Source organism: Salvelinus namaycush, chromosome 2, assembly GCF_016432855.1.
Source record: "Salvelinus namaycush isolate Seneca chromosome 2, SaNama_1.0, whole genome shotgun sequence".
Classification (NCBI taxonomy): domain Eukaryota; kingdom Metazoa; phylum Chordata; class Actinopteri; order Salmoniformes; family Salmonidae; genus Salvelinus; species Salvelinus namaycush.
This window is the reverse complement of record NC_052308.1, coordinates 11,711,666-11,722,429: the sequence shown is the minus strand read 5'-3', so window position 1 is coordinate 11,722,429 and position 10,764 is coordinate 11,711,666.

Genomic DNA, 10,764 nt, shown 5'->3' with positions numbered 1-10,764 from the left:
CCTGAGGTCTGTCTTGCGTCATGGCGAATGATGAAAAGAGTGCACCCCACGTTCCCAGACCCTTTATATGGCCTCAGATCTGCCTAGCAACTCCATTCCAATTCTCACTATTTGCTGACATCTAGGGGAAGGCGTATGCAGTGCATCTCGACCAATAGAAGACATGCAAATTAATAAACTGACCCCAGAACAGCCTGCCTGATTTCAGATTTCTCACTTCCTCATAGGAAGTTTGCTCCAACTTGAGTTCTGTTTTACTCACAGATATAATTCAAACGGTTTTAGAAACTAGAGAGTGTTTTCTATCCAATATTAATAATAATATGCATATTGTACGAGCAAGAATTGAGTACGAGGCAGTTTAATTTGGGAACGAAATTTTTACAAAGTGAAAACAGCACCCCTATTGAGAAAAGGTTAACACAGTGTCCAAAGAAAGGCCAGAAGTATACAGAATGGTGTCATCTGCGTAGAGGTGGATCAGCAGATCACCAGCACCAACAGCGACATAATTGATGTATACAGAGAAAAGAGTCGGCCCGAGAACTGAACCCTGTGGCACCCCCATAGAGACTGCCAAAGGTCCGAACAACAGCCCCTCCGATTTGACACACTGAACTCTATCGGACAGTAGTTGGTGAACCTGTTGAGCTGTTGAGTCTGCCAATAAGAACGCAGTGATTGACGGAGTCGAAAGCCTTGGCCAGGTCGATGAAGATGGCTGCACAGTGTTGTTTTTTATCGATGGCGGTTATGATATCGTTTTGGACCTTGAGCGTGGCTGAGGTGCACCCATGACCAGCTCTGAAACCAGATTGCATAGTGGAGAAGGTACGGTGGGATTCGGAATGGTCGGTAATCTGTTTGTTAACTTGGCTTTCGAAGACCTTAGAAAGGCAGGGCGGGATGAATATAGGTCTGTAACAGTTTGGGTCTAGAGTGTCTCCCCATTTGAAGAGGGCGATGACCGTGGCAGCTTTCCAATCTTTGGGGATCTCAGACGATACAAAAGAGAGGTTGAATAGGCTAGTAATAGGGGTTGCAACAATTGCGGCGGATCATTTTAGAAAGAGAGGTTCCAGATTGTCTAGCCCGGCTGATTTGTAGGGGTCCAGTTTTTGCAGCTCTTTCAGAACATCAGCTATCTGGATTTGGGTGAAGGAGAAATGGGGGAGGCTTGGGCAAGTTGCTCTGGGGGATTCAGAGCTGTTGACTGGGGTAGGGGTAGCCAGGTGGAAAGCATGGCCAGCCGTAGAAAAAGTCTTATTGAAGTGAGCGATTATCGTAGATTTATTGGTGGTGACAGTGTTTCCTAGCCTCAGTGCAGTTGGTAGCTTGGAGGAGGTGCTCTTATTCTCCATGGACTTTACAGTGTCCCAGAATTTTTGGGGGTTTGTGTTACAGGATGCAAATTTCTGTTTGAAAACGCTAGCCTTTGCTTTCCTAACTGCCTGTGTATATTGGTTCCTAACTTCCCTGAAAGTTGCATATCGCGGGGGCTATTCGATGCTAATGCAGTACGCCACTGGATGTTTTTGTGCTGTTCAAGGGCAGTCAAGTCTGGAGTGAACCAAGGGCTATATCTGTTCTTAGTTCTATTTTTTTTGAATGGGGCATGCTTATTTAAGATGGTGAGGAAAGCACTTTTAAAGAATAACCAGGCATCCTCTACTGACGGAATGAGGTCAAAATCCTTCCAGGATACCCGGGCCAGGTCGATTAGAAAGGCCTACTCGCTGAAGTGTTTTAGGGAGCGTTTGACAGTGATGAGGGGTGGTCTTTTGACCGCGGACCAATTACGGAAACAGACAATGAGGCAGTGATCGCTGAGATCCTGGTTGAAGACAGCAGAGGTGAATTTAGAGGGCAGGTTGGTCAGGATGATATCTATGAGGGTGCCCGTGTTTATGGATTTAGGGCTGTACCTGGTAGGTTCCTTGATAATTTGTGTGAGATTGAGGGCATCTAGCTTAGATTGTAGGATGGCCGAGGTGTTAAGCATATCCCAGTTTAGGTCACCTAACAGTACAAACTCTGAAGATAAATGGGGGGCAATTAATTCACATATGGTGTCCAGGGCACAGCTGGGGGCTGAGGAGTTTCTATAACAAGGGACAACAGTGAGAGACTTATTTCTGGAAAGGTGGATTTTTAAAAGTAGAAGCTCGAACTGTTTGGGCACAGACCTGGACAGCATGACAGAACTCTGCAGACTGTCTCTGCAGTAGATTGTAACTCCACCCCCTTTGGCAGTTCTATCTTGGCGGAAAATGTTGTAGACGGGGATGGACATTTCTGAATTTTTGGTGGCCTTCCTAAGCTAGGATTCAGACACGGCTAGGACCTCAGGGTTGGCAGAGCGTGCTAAAGCAGTAAATAAAACAAACTTAGGGAGGAGGCTTCTGATGTTAACATGCATGAAACCAAGGCTTTTACGGTTACAGAAGTCAACAAATGATAGCGCCTGGGGAATAGGAGTGGAACTGTGGGCTACAGAGCCTGGGTTAACCTCTACATCACCAGAGGAACAAAGGAGGAGTAGGATAAGGGTACGGCTAAAGGCTATAAGAACTGGTCATCTAGTGTGTTGGGGACAGAGAAATAAAGGAGCAGATTTCTGGGCGTGGTAGAATAGATTCAGGGCATAATGTACAGACAATGGTATGGTAGGATGTGAGTACAGTTGAGGTAAACCTAGGCGTTGAGTGACGATGAGAGAGGTTTCGTCTCTGGAGGCACCAGTTAAGCCAGGTGAGGTCTCTGCATGTGTGTGGGATGGGACAAAAGAGCTATCTAAGGAATTTTGGGACTGAGGGCTCTACAGTGAAATAAAACAATAAGAGCTAGCCAAGACAGCAGTAGACAAGGCATATTGACATTAGAGAGAGGCATAAAGCAAACACAGGTGTTGATCAGGAGAGCTAAGACAACAACGGGTAAATGGCGATGAATGGGCAGAGCGGGTCAGTTAGGTACATACAGGACCTGAGTTCGAGGCTGGGGCCGACAGGTAAACAAAATGACGTACTGTGTTATTGAAACAGTCCAGGGGGCATCAGAAGTGTAGCCGAGTGATCATAGGGTCAAAAGAGCAGCAATAGGTGAGTCAGGGTGCTGTTCGATTGTCACTACTACGCTAGGCGAGCAGGGGACACAGCGTTCAGAAAAGCTTGCGGCCCGGGGCTAGTAGATGGGTCTTTGGCGACATCGTAACAGAATAGCCTGTTGAGACCACATCGGGCCATCACGTCGGCAGTCCAGTCGTGATGGATCGGAGTGGCTCCGTGTCGACAATAAAAGGTCATGGCCAGTTGGCAAAGGAGGTGTTGTAGCCATTGAATTAGCTGGTATATGGGCCTAGCTCAAGGCTAGCTCAAGGCTAGCTGGTGCTTGCTTCGGGACAGAGGCGTTAACTAACAGTAGCCACTCGTTTGCAGCTAGCTAGCTGCAATGATCCGGTGTAATGATCCAGAGCGGCAGGAATCCGGTGATTGGTAGAGAGAAGCAGTCCGATATGCTCTGGGTTGATTTTGCGCTGAGCAGACAGGCAGGTGTTGTCTGAGCTAAGGCTGCCTGGCTGGTGACCTAAAAAAAGGTGAAGACCACTAGCTGTGGCTAGCAAAGACTAGTAGCTAGTTAACTGGCTAGCTCCTGATGGAAGTTCCAGTACAAAGGAATAAAAATAGCAGATCCGTACCACATTGGGTGAGGCAGGTTGCAGGAAGTATATTTAGTTCATAGATAGAAAGTGAGATTAAGATATATACAAAAAAGACTGGCTATTTACACGGGATACGACAAACACACACGTCCTACTGCTACGCCATCTTGGACAAAATGTATGTTTATTTATTATCCCTTTTGCACTTTAACTATTTGCACATTGTTACAACACTGTATATAAACATAATATGTTCTTTTTTTTATTTTTTATGTTCTCACAGAAGTTCTTTTGGAACTTCTGTGAGTGTAATTTTTACTGTTCATTTTTATTGTTTATTTCACTTTTGTTTACTATCTACTTCACTTGCTTTGGCAATGTTAACATATGTTTCCCATGCCAATAAAGCCCTTGAATTGAATTGAGAAACAAAAAGAGGCTGAGAGAGAGATACAGAGAGAGAGAGAGAGAGAGGGAGAGAGAGAGAAACAAAAAGAGGTTGAGAGAGAGATACAGAGAGAGAGAGGGAAAGAGAGATACAGAGGTTGAGAGAGAGATACAGAGGTTGAGAAAAATAAATATACAGTATACAAATAGATAAAGAGAGAAAGAGGGATGTGTTTTTCTTCAAGTCGGGACCGAAATTACAACAAGCAGCACAGGTGCCATTGTGTCTGGTATCAGATTATTTTATGGTGATGTGTTTTCACTTGTGTGTGTGGTTAAGTGTGTTTGTATTTGCAAGTGTGTGTGTATTACTTTTAACCTCCCTCCCCCCTATTATTTGGGGTTAATGTTGTGTGACTAAAGATAACTATCAGAAAATAAATACACAGCCTGTAGCTTTACTTACCTTTCTTTTCTCCACCCACTCAAATCATTTACAAGCTATTAACTCGTTACTCTGTTACTACCTTCTATTTCTACCCTTCCTTCCTTCCCTCCATCCCACCTCCTTCTCTCCCTCCATCCCACATGTCCTCCTTCCCTCCATCCCCCATATCCTCCTTCCCTCCTTGCATCCGACCTCCTTCCCTCCTTCCATCCCCATGTCTTCCGGTATAAAGGGAAAAGAATACCCCTCGTTACTTATAACAGAGAAGAAATGGCCAAATGATGCAGTTTTATTCATAGGAAACGCTAAGTACAAATGTAAGATAGATTTAGAATACCCAGCTTTTTTGTTCGGCCTTGTTGTTCATGTGCTGGTCAGCGTGAGCAGAGATTGACTGGAGAAAATTATGTATTTTATTCTGTGGTTTTTATTATAAAAAAGCAGTGAACCATTCACTCAGAAACACAAAGATGTAGGCAGAGAGAGACCAATGCCTCCGTCTCCCCAGACACAAGGTTATTTTTTTTCTCTTTTTTCCTCTTTTCTCTTTTGTTGCTGACAAAACAACATGAAGTGGCGTTTAACTCTGGCGCTTGCCTCAGAATAGCCCTGGAGGAGCTGTCCTCTGTTATAGTCTCTGTGAGGGCGTGTCAGTGCGTAGGTCTAGTGTCCAGTATGTATGCATGCCAGTGTGAAGGTGGGTCGGTGTCGTAGGTGTCCAGTATGTATGCGTGGCCTGCGTAGGTCTAGTGTCCAGTATGTATGCATGCCAGTGTGTAGGTGGGTCGGGGTCGTAGGTGTCCAGTATGTATGCGTGGCCTGCGTAGGTCTAGTGTCCAGTATGTATGCGTGTCAGTGTGTAGGTGGGTCGGTGTCGTAGTGTCCAGTATGTACACGTGACGTGTCAGTGTGTAGGTGGGTCGGTGTCGTAGTGTCCAGTATGTATGCGTGTCAGTGTGTAGGTGGGTCGGTGTCATAGTGTCCAGTATGTATGCATGTCAGTGTGTAGGTGGGTCGGTGTCGTAGTGTCCAGTATGTATGCGTGTCAGTGTGTAGGTGGGTCGGTGTCGTAGTGTCCAGTATGTATGCGTGTCAGTGTGTAGGTGGGTCGGTGTCGTAGTGTCCAGTATGTATGCGTGTCAGTGTGTAGGTGGGTCGGTGTCGTAGTGTCCAGTATGTATGCGTGCCAGTGTGTAGGTGGGTCGGTGTCGTAGTGTCCAGTATGTATGCGTGCCAGTGTGTAGGTGGGTCGGTGTCGTAGTGTCCAGTATGTATGCGTGTCAGTGTGTAGGTGGGTCGGTGTCGTAGTGTCCAGTATGTATGCATGTCAGTGTGTAGGTGGGTCGGTGTCGTAGTGTCCAGTATGTATGCGTGTCAGTGTGTAGGTGGGTCGGTGTCTTAGTGTCCAGTATGTATGCGTGTCAGTGTGTAGGTGGGTCGGTGTCATAGTGTCCAGTATGTACGCGTGTCAGTGTGTAGGTGGGTCGGTGTCGTAGTGTCCAGTATGTATGCATGTCAGTGTGTAGGTGGGTCGGTGTCGTAGTGTCCAGTATGTATGCGTGTCAGTGTGTAGGTGGGTCGGTGTCCTGGTGTCCAGTATGTACGCGTGGCGTGTCAGTGTGTAGGTGGGTCGGTGTCGTAGTGTCCAGTATGTATGCATGTCAGGGTGTCTCCGAACACACCTTGGATAGAGCGGGCCACTCTAGATCTCCATTTGTATCCGGGTCTGTCAAACTCAGGGACTCCGTTCACACCACCCATTTTCTCCGTCAAACTCAGTTCCCCCATCCATACACGATATTCTCTTCAAGTCAGTCCCCCATTCCACACCCAGGTAGTCTTCTTCAAGCACATGTCCATCACTGATTACACTGTGCTTTTTCGTAACGATGCATCATAGAGACAAGTGGATGGTTGCAACGAAGATGACAGGTATACACCATATAGTTCTACTTGTTTATAGCTGATACTCTCCCCAGTGTTGATAATGTAAAAGCTCTTGTAACAACCCAATGAATTATAGTACTTCCCTGTATTAGTACTTGGCTAGAACATCAAGTGTTGGATAAACTGATACGTGGTTTGCTACACTACTGAAAGTGGATCTATTGTCCCGCCTCACATTCCACAGACAGGATACAACGTAAAGTTTTGGATAACTGAGAGGTTGTGGTGGACACTCACAGATTCAACATTCCGGGCAAGGGCCCTGTGTGGGAAGTGACAGGCTGTTCCCCCGTACTGCCCTTGGGCCCCGTGTGAGTTTGGGTATTGATTCTAAAAACGCCCCCCTCCTGCACTACCTTCCCTTGGTTGTGGATATTGTGCCTTTTGGGTTGGTTGTTGTTTACATACCCTCCCGTTGTCCTCCTATTATGCCTAGCACACAGTGTCCCCCCCGGTCACCCTGTCCCGTCTGGCTAAAGGCCCAGTGGGGCACAAGTGTGACAGTATGGGTGTGAACAGCCTTTGCAGATGTATTTCTTACACTGAGCACGCGGTGTGTGTCTTGGCGTCCTCTTGGTGGGCAGAGCGACACCTCTTCCCTCTAACTCCCTTCCAGCCGCGGCCGGGGCTGGGTCGAGGAGGCGGCCGGCCGACGGCTTTGCTCAAGGGCTTGGCGGACGAGCCTCGTCGATACACGCTCCGCCCCGTATGACTTTGACAAGTGCTGAGGCGGCTTCGGTGCGGGGGAGACGCTGCCTCTTCTTGGATCAAGGGCTTCACGGACGCCTTTCCGAGCTGCTCCAGGAACCCTCCTCTTGTTCCGCTCTTCCCGGGCCTCCATCGGGGTTGATCTCTCGCCATATGACAAAGTCGTTGTAGGAGGACACGTCGAGGATGTTGTGGAGATGACCAGGTCCAGCGGGCGGTCATCCGTCTGCAGCTGTAGTTGCCGAACCACCTTTCTAGGTTGTCCACGCCGCCCTTGTTGAGTTGTAGTCTAGGATGAGGCCGGCTTCCGGTCCTCGGCGATCGCTAACGTCGGCTCCGCGTGCCGCGTGCTCAGAAGCAGCACGTTCTTATTTCTCTTGCCAGTAGGACACTAGAGTGGCGTGGGCGTGAAGGCGAACCTGGAGACGAGACCTGCCTGTCCTTGGACTGGAGCGCAGCGCGGAGGAGCTCGGCTTGTTCTTTTCGCACCGTGCCCACATGGGTGTTCCTCTCGAGGAGCCGCGCCCGAGTTCGTTAGGAGGTGAAGAAATTGTCCACGTGACGTTGTGACCGCGCCGGCAGTCCCTCGGTCAGATCGAGGACGACGCGCGCGCCCTGGTTCTTCTCGGGGCCTCCGCGGCCCCTTGCCGTGTAACACTTGCATCTTCCAAGCGTAGCTGGACTTGCGTCGCAGGCCACCCACGATTGATGCCGTATTGGGCCGGCTTGCTGGAGTGTACTGTGGAAAGGACAGCGTCCTTTCGGCGAGGGAGAGGGGGGGAGAGGGGAGGGAGAGGAGAGGGAGAGGAGATTAGCAGCGTCATACACAGATACATAGACTGCCCGTGCTCTCTACGCTACGACGTACAACACAGATACCAGCGTCATCGTTACCAGCTCACCATCGGGCCGCACTGCGTTTACGTTACACGCAGCCGCCTCCGCCCGCCCGTGCTACTGCCGATTGCTACTACTGCGATTGCTACTACTGCCCGTGGCTACTACTGCCCGTGCTCCACGTTGCTACTCTGCCGATTGCTACTACTGCCCGTGCTACTACTGCCCGTGCTCTCTATGCTACAACGTACATAGACAGATACATTGACTGCCCGTGCTCTACCTACACTACAAACACAGATACATAGACTGCCCGTGCTCTCTACGCCAACACGTACTACACAGATACATGATCTGCTACCGCTCTCTATGCACAGATACATAGACTGCCCGTGCTCTCTACGCTACACGTACAAACACAGATACATAGACTGCCGTGCTCTCTACGCTACGCGTACGTACACAGATGCATAGACGGTAACCTCTGAACGGGAACCAGTTGTCCGTCCACCGTCACTTCGGGCCCCGGTTGTAGAGGGCCTGCAGCCGCTCCTCCCACAGGTCCCAACCTCTCTCACGCCGCCAGTCTGTCGTTGGCGAGTCTCGACGGGTCTCGACTGGCGGTCGTCGAATCGCAGCAGCCTCGAGTACTTGTGAAACGCCTTGAGGCATGGTGGCGCGGAACACGGTCCCTGCCGCTCTCGGCGTCCCACAGGCTGGCCAGCGGCCTCGCCTCGGGACCTGTGACGCCGGCTAGGATCAGCACCCTACGTAGTGCGCCAGTCGGTGGGAGTCCATGGTCCGCCAGCCGTCGCCGTATTTTCTCACCCCCTGCAGATTCGTCATGTCCACGATGATCCTTTTCTATCGCCGTGTGACAAACAGACGGAAGGCGAACGCGATGTCGAGCGTCGCGACGCGGCGTAGGCCGTGGGGCCCGGCGTCACGGCGTGCAGGCCGCGGATGCGCGGGGCCGGTCCGGGCCGCGATAGGCCACGGAGGACCATTTGATTTTGCCGTTTTTTGACAGCAACGTCTCCCTTTCTGGCTCTGGCTCTCTGGCTCTGTCTCGCTCTCGCTCGTCTGTCCCTTGGCTCGCTCTCTGTCTGGCTCTCGTCTCGCTCTCGGCCAGCGCCCGCGTCTCCTCTCCGCTCTCCCTCCGGCTCTTCCTCCGAAGAGGAGCACGACCGCGAGGCCGAGTCTCTTTCGTAGTCGTCTCGTCGCGCTCGGTGTTGTATTCCTCAACCGTCTTCATCTTCCGAAACGTCCTCCTCTTCGGAATCGCAGTAGTCTTCTTCGTCTTTCTTGTCGACGCTGGAGGATATCTGTTCCAGGACCTGAGCCGCGCTGAAACCGGGACTGCGAGGCGTCGTAGCGGAGGCAACACGCTCGGCGGGTCGTATTCCCTCGCCTCGTCCTCGTCGTCGTCCTCATCATCGTCCTCATCTTCTTCTTCTTCTTCTTCTTGTTCTTCTTGTTCTTCTTGTTCTTGTTCTTCTTCTTCTTCTTCTTCTTCTTGACAATATTAGTAGGCTCTCTACGCCCTGCTTACTGTCGTAGCGGAGGGCTCACGCTCGGCGGGGTCTTATTCCTCCTCGTCGTCGTCCTCGTCCTCATCTTCTTCTTCTTCTTCTTCTTCTTCTTCTCTTCTTCTTCTTCTTCTTCTTCCTGACAATATTAGTAGCCTCTCTACGCCCTTGCTTACGGTGGCCACGTGAATGGGAACGAGGCACGCGAATGGACGAGGCGCGTGGTCGGCCCTGCCTGCTCCTTCGGGCCCTTCGGCCCCTTCGGTCCCATCCGGGACGCTCGGCTGGCCTCCCCGGTGTTATAGCACCGAGGTCGTGCACTGAGTTTGTTGGGGACAACTGGTCCCTGCCGGGGTCACTCAACCCGGCCCAGACAGAGGGGAACAACTCCTAACACAGGCCCGGTCACTCCTCGACCCAGCTCAAGACAGGGGTAGGAGGGTTACAACATACACCTTGCTAACGCTGCCGGGGTCACTCTGACCCAAGCCCCCGGGACAGAGGGGAACAACTCATAACGCAGGGCCTACAACAGGCCCGGTCACTGTGACCCGCGCCAGACAGGGGTAGGGTGGTTACAACATACACCTTGCTAACGCTGCCCAGAGTCTCTCTAACCCACACAGACACTGGGAATCGACTCGTAACGCTGGCCGGGGGTAACTCTGACCCGCCGAGGCAAGGGGAAGGTTTGTTAACAACACCATACCCGAAGGCACAATTTCCACAACCAAGGGAAAGTAGTTTTGTAGGGGGGCGTTTTTAGATTCGATATCCAAACCACCACGGGGCCCAGGGCCCGATGGGGGACAGAGGGCCGTATTCGACACAGGCCCTTGCCCGGAATGTTGAGCGTGTCAATTTTGGGGCAGGACCTTTTACTAGTATCCAGCAGGTGGTGGTGTTGGGTCACTGTGACCCCGGCTGCCAGGGTCTCTCTGACCCCACAGAACACGGGGGAAGCGACTGGTAACGCTGCCGAGGGTCACTCTGACCCCTCTGACGTCACTATGACCCCGCCCACACAGGGGCAGGGGCAGGAGGGTTTACAACATACACCTTGCTAACGCCGCCGGGGTCACTCTGACCCCTCTGACGTCACTATGACCCCGCCCACCAGGGGCAGGAGGGTTACAACATACACCTTGCTAACGCTGCCGGGGTCACTCCGACCCACACACAGACAGGGCAATCAACTCGGAACTGCCCCGGGGTCGCTGACACCGCCGAGACAACGGATGGGTTAT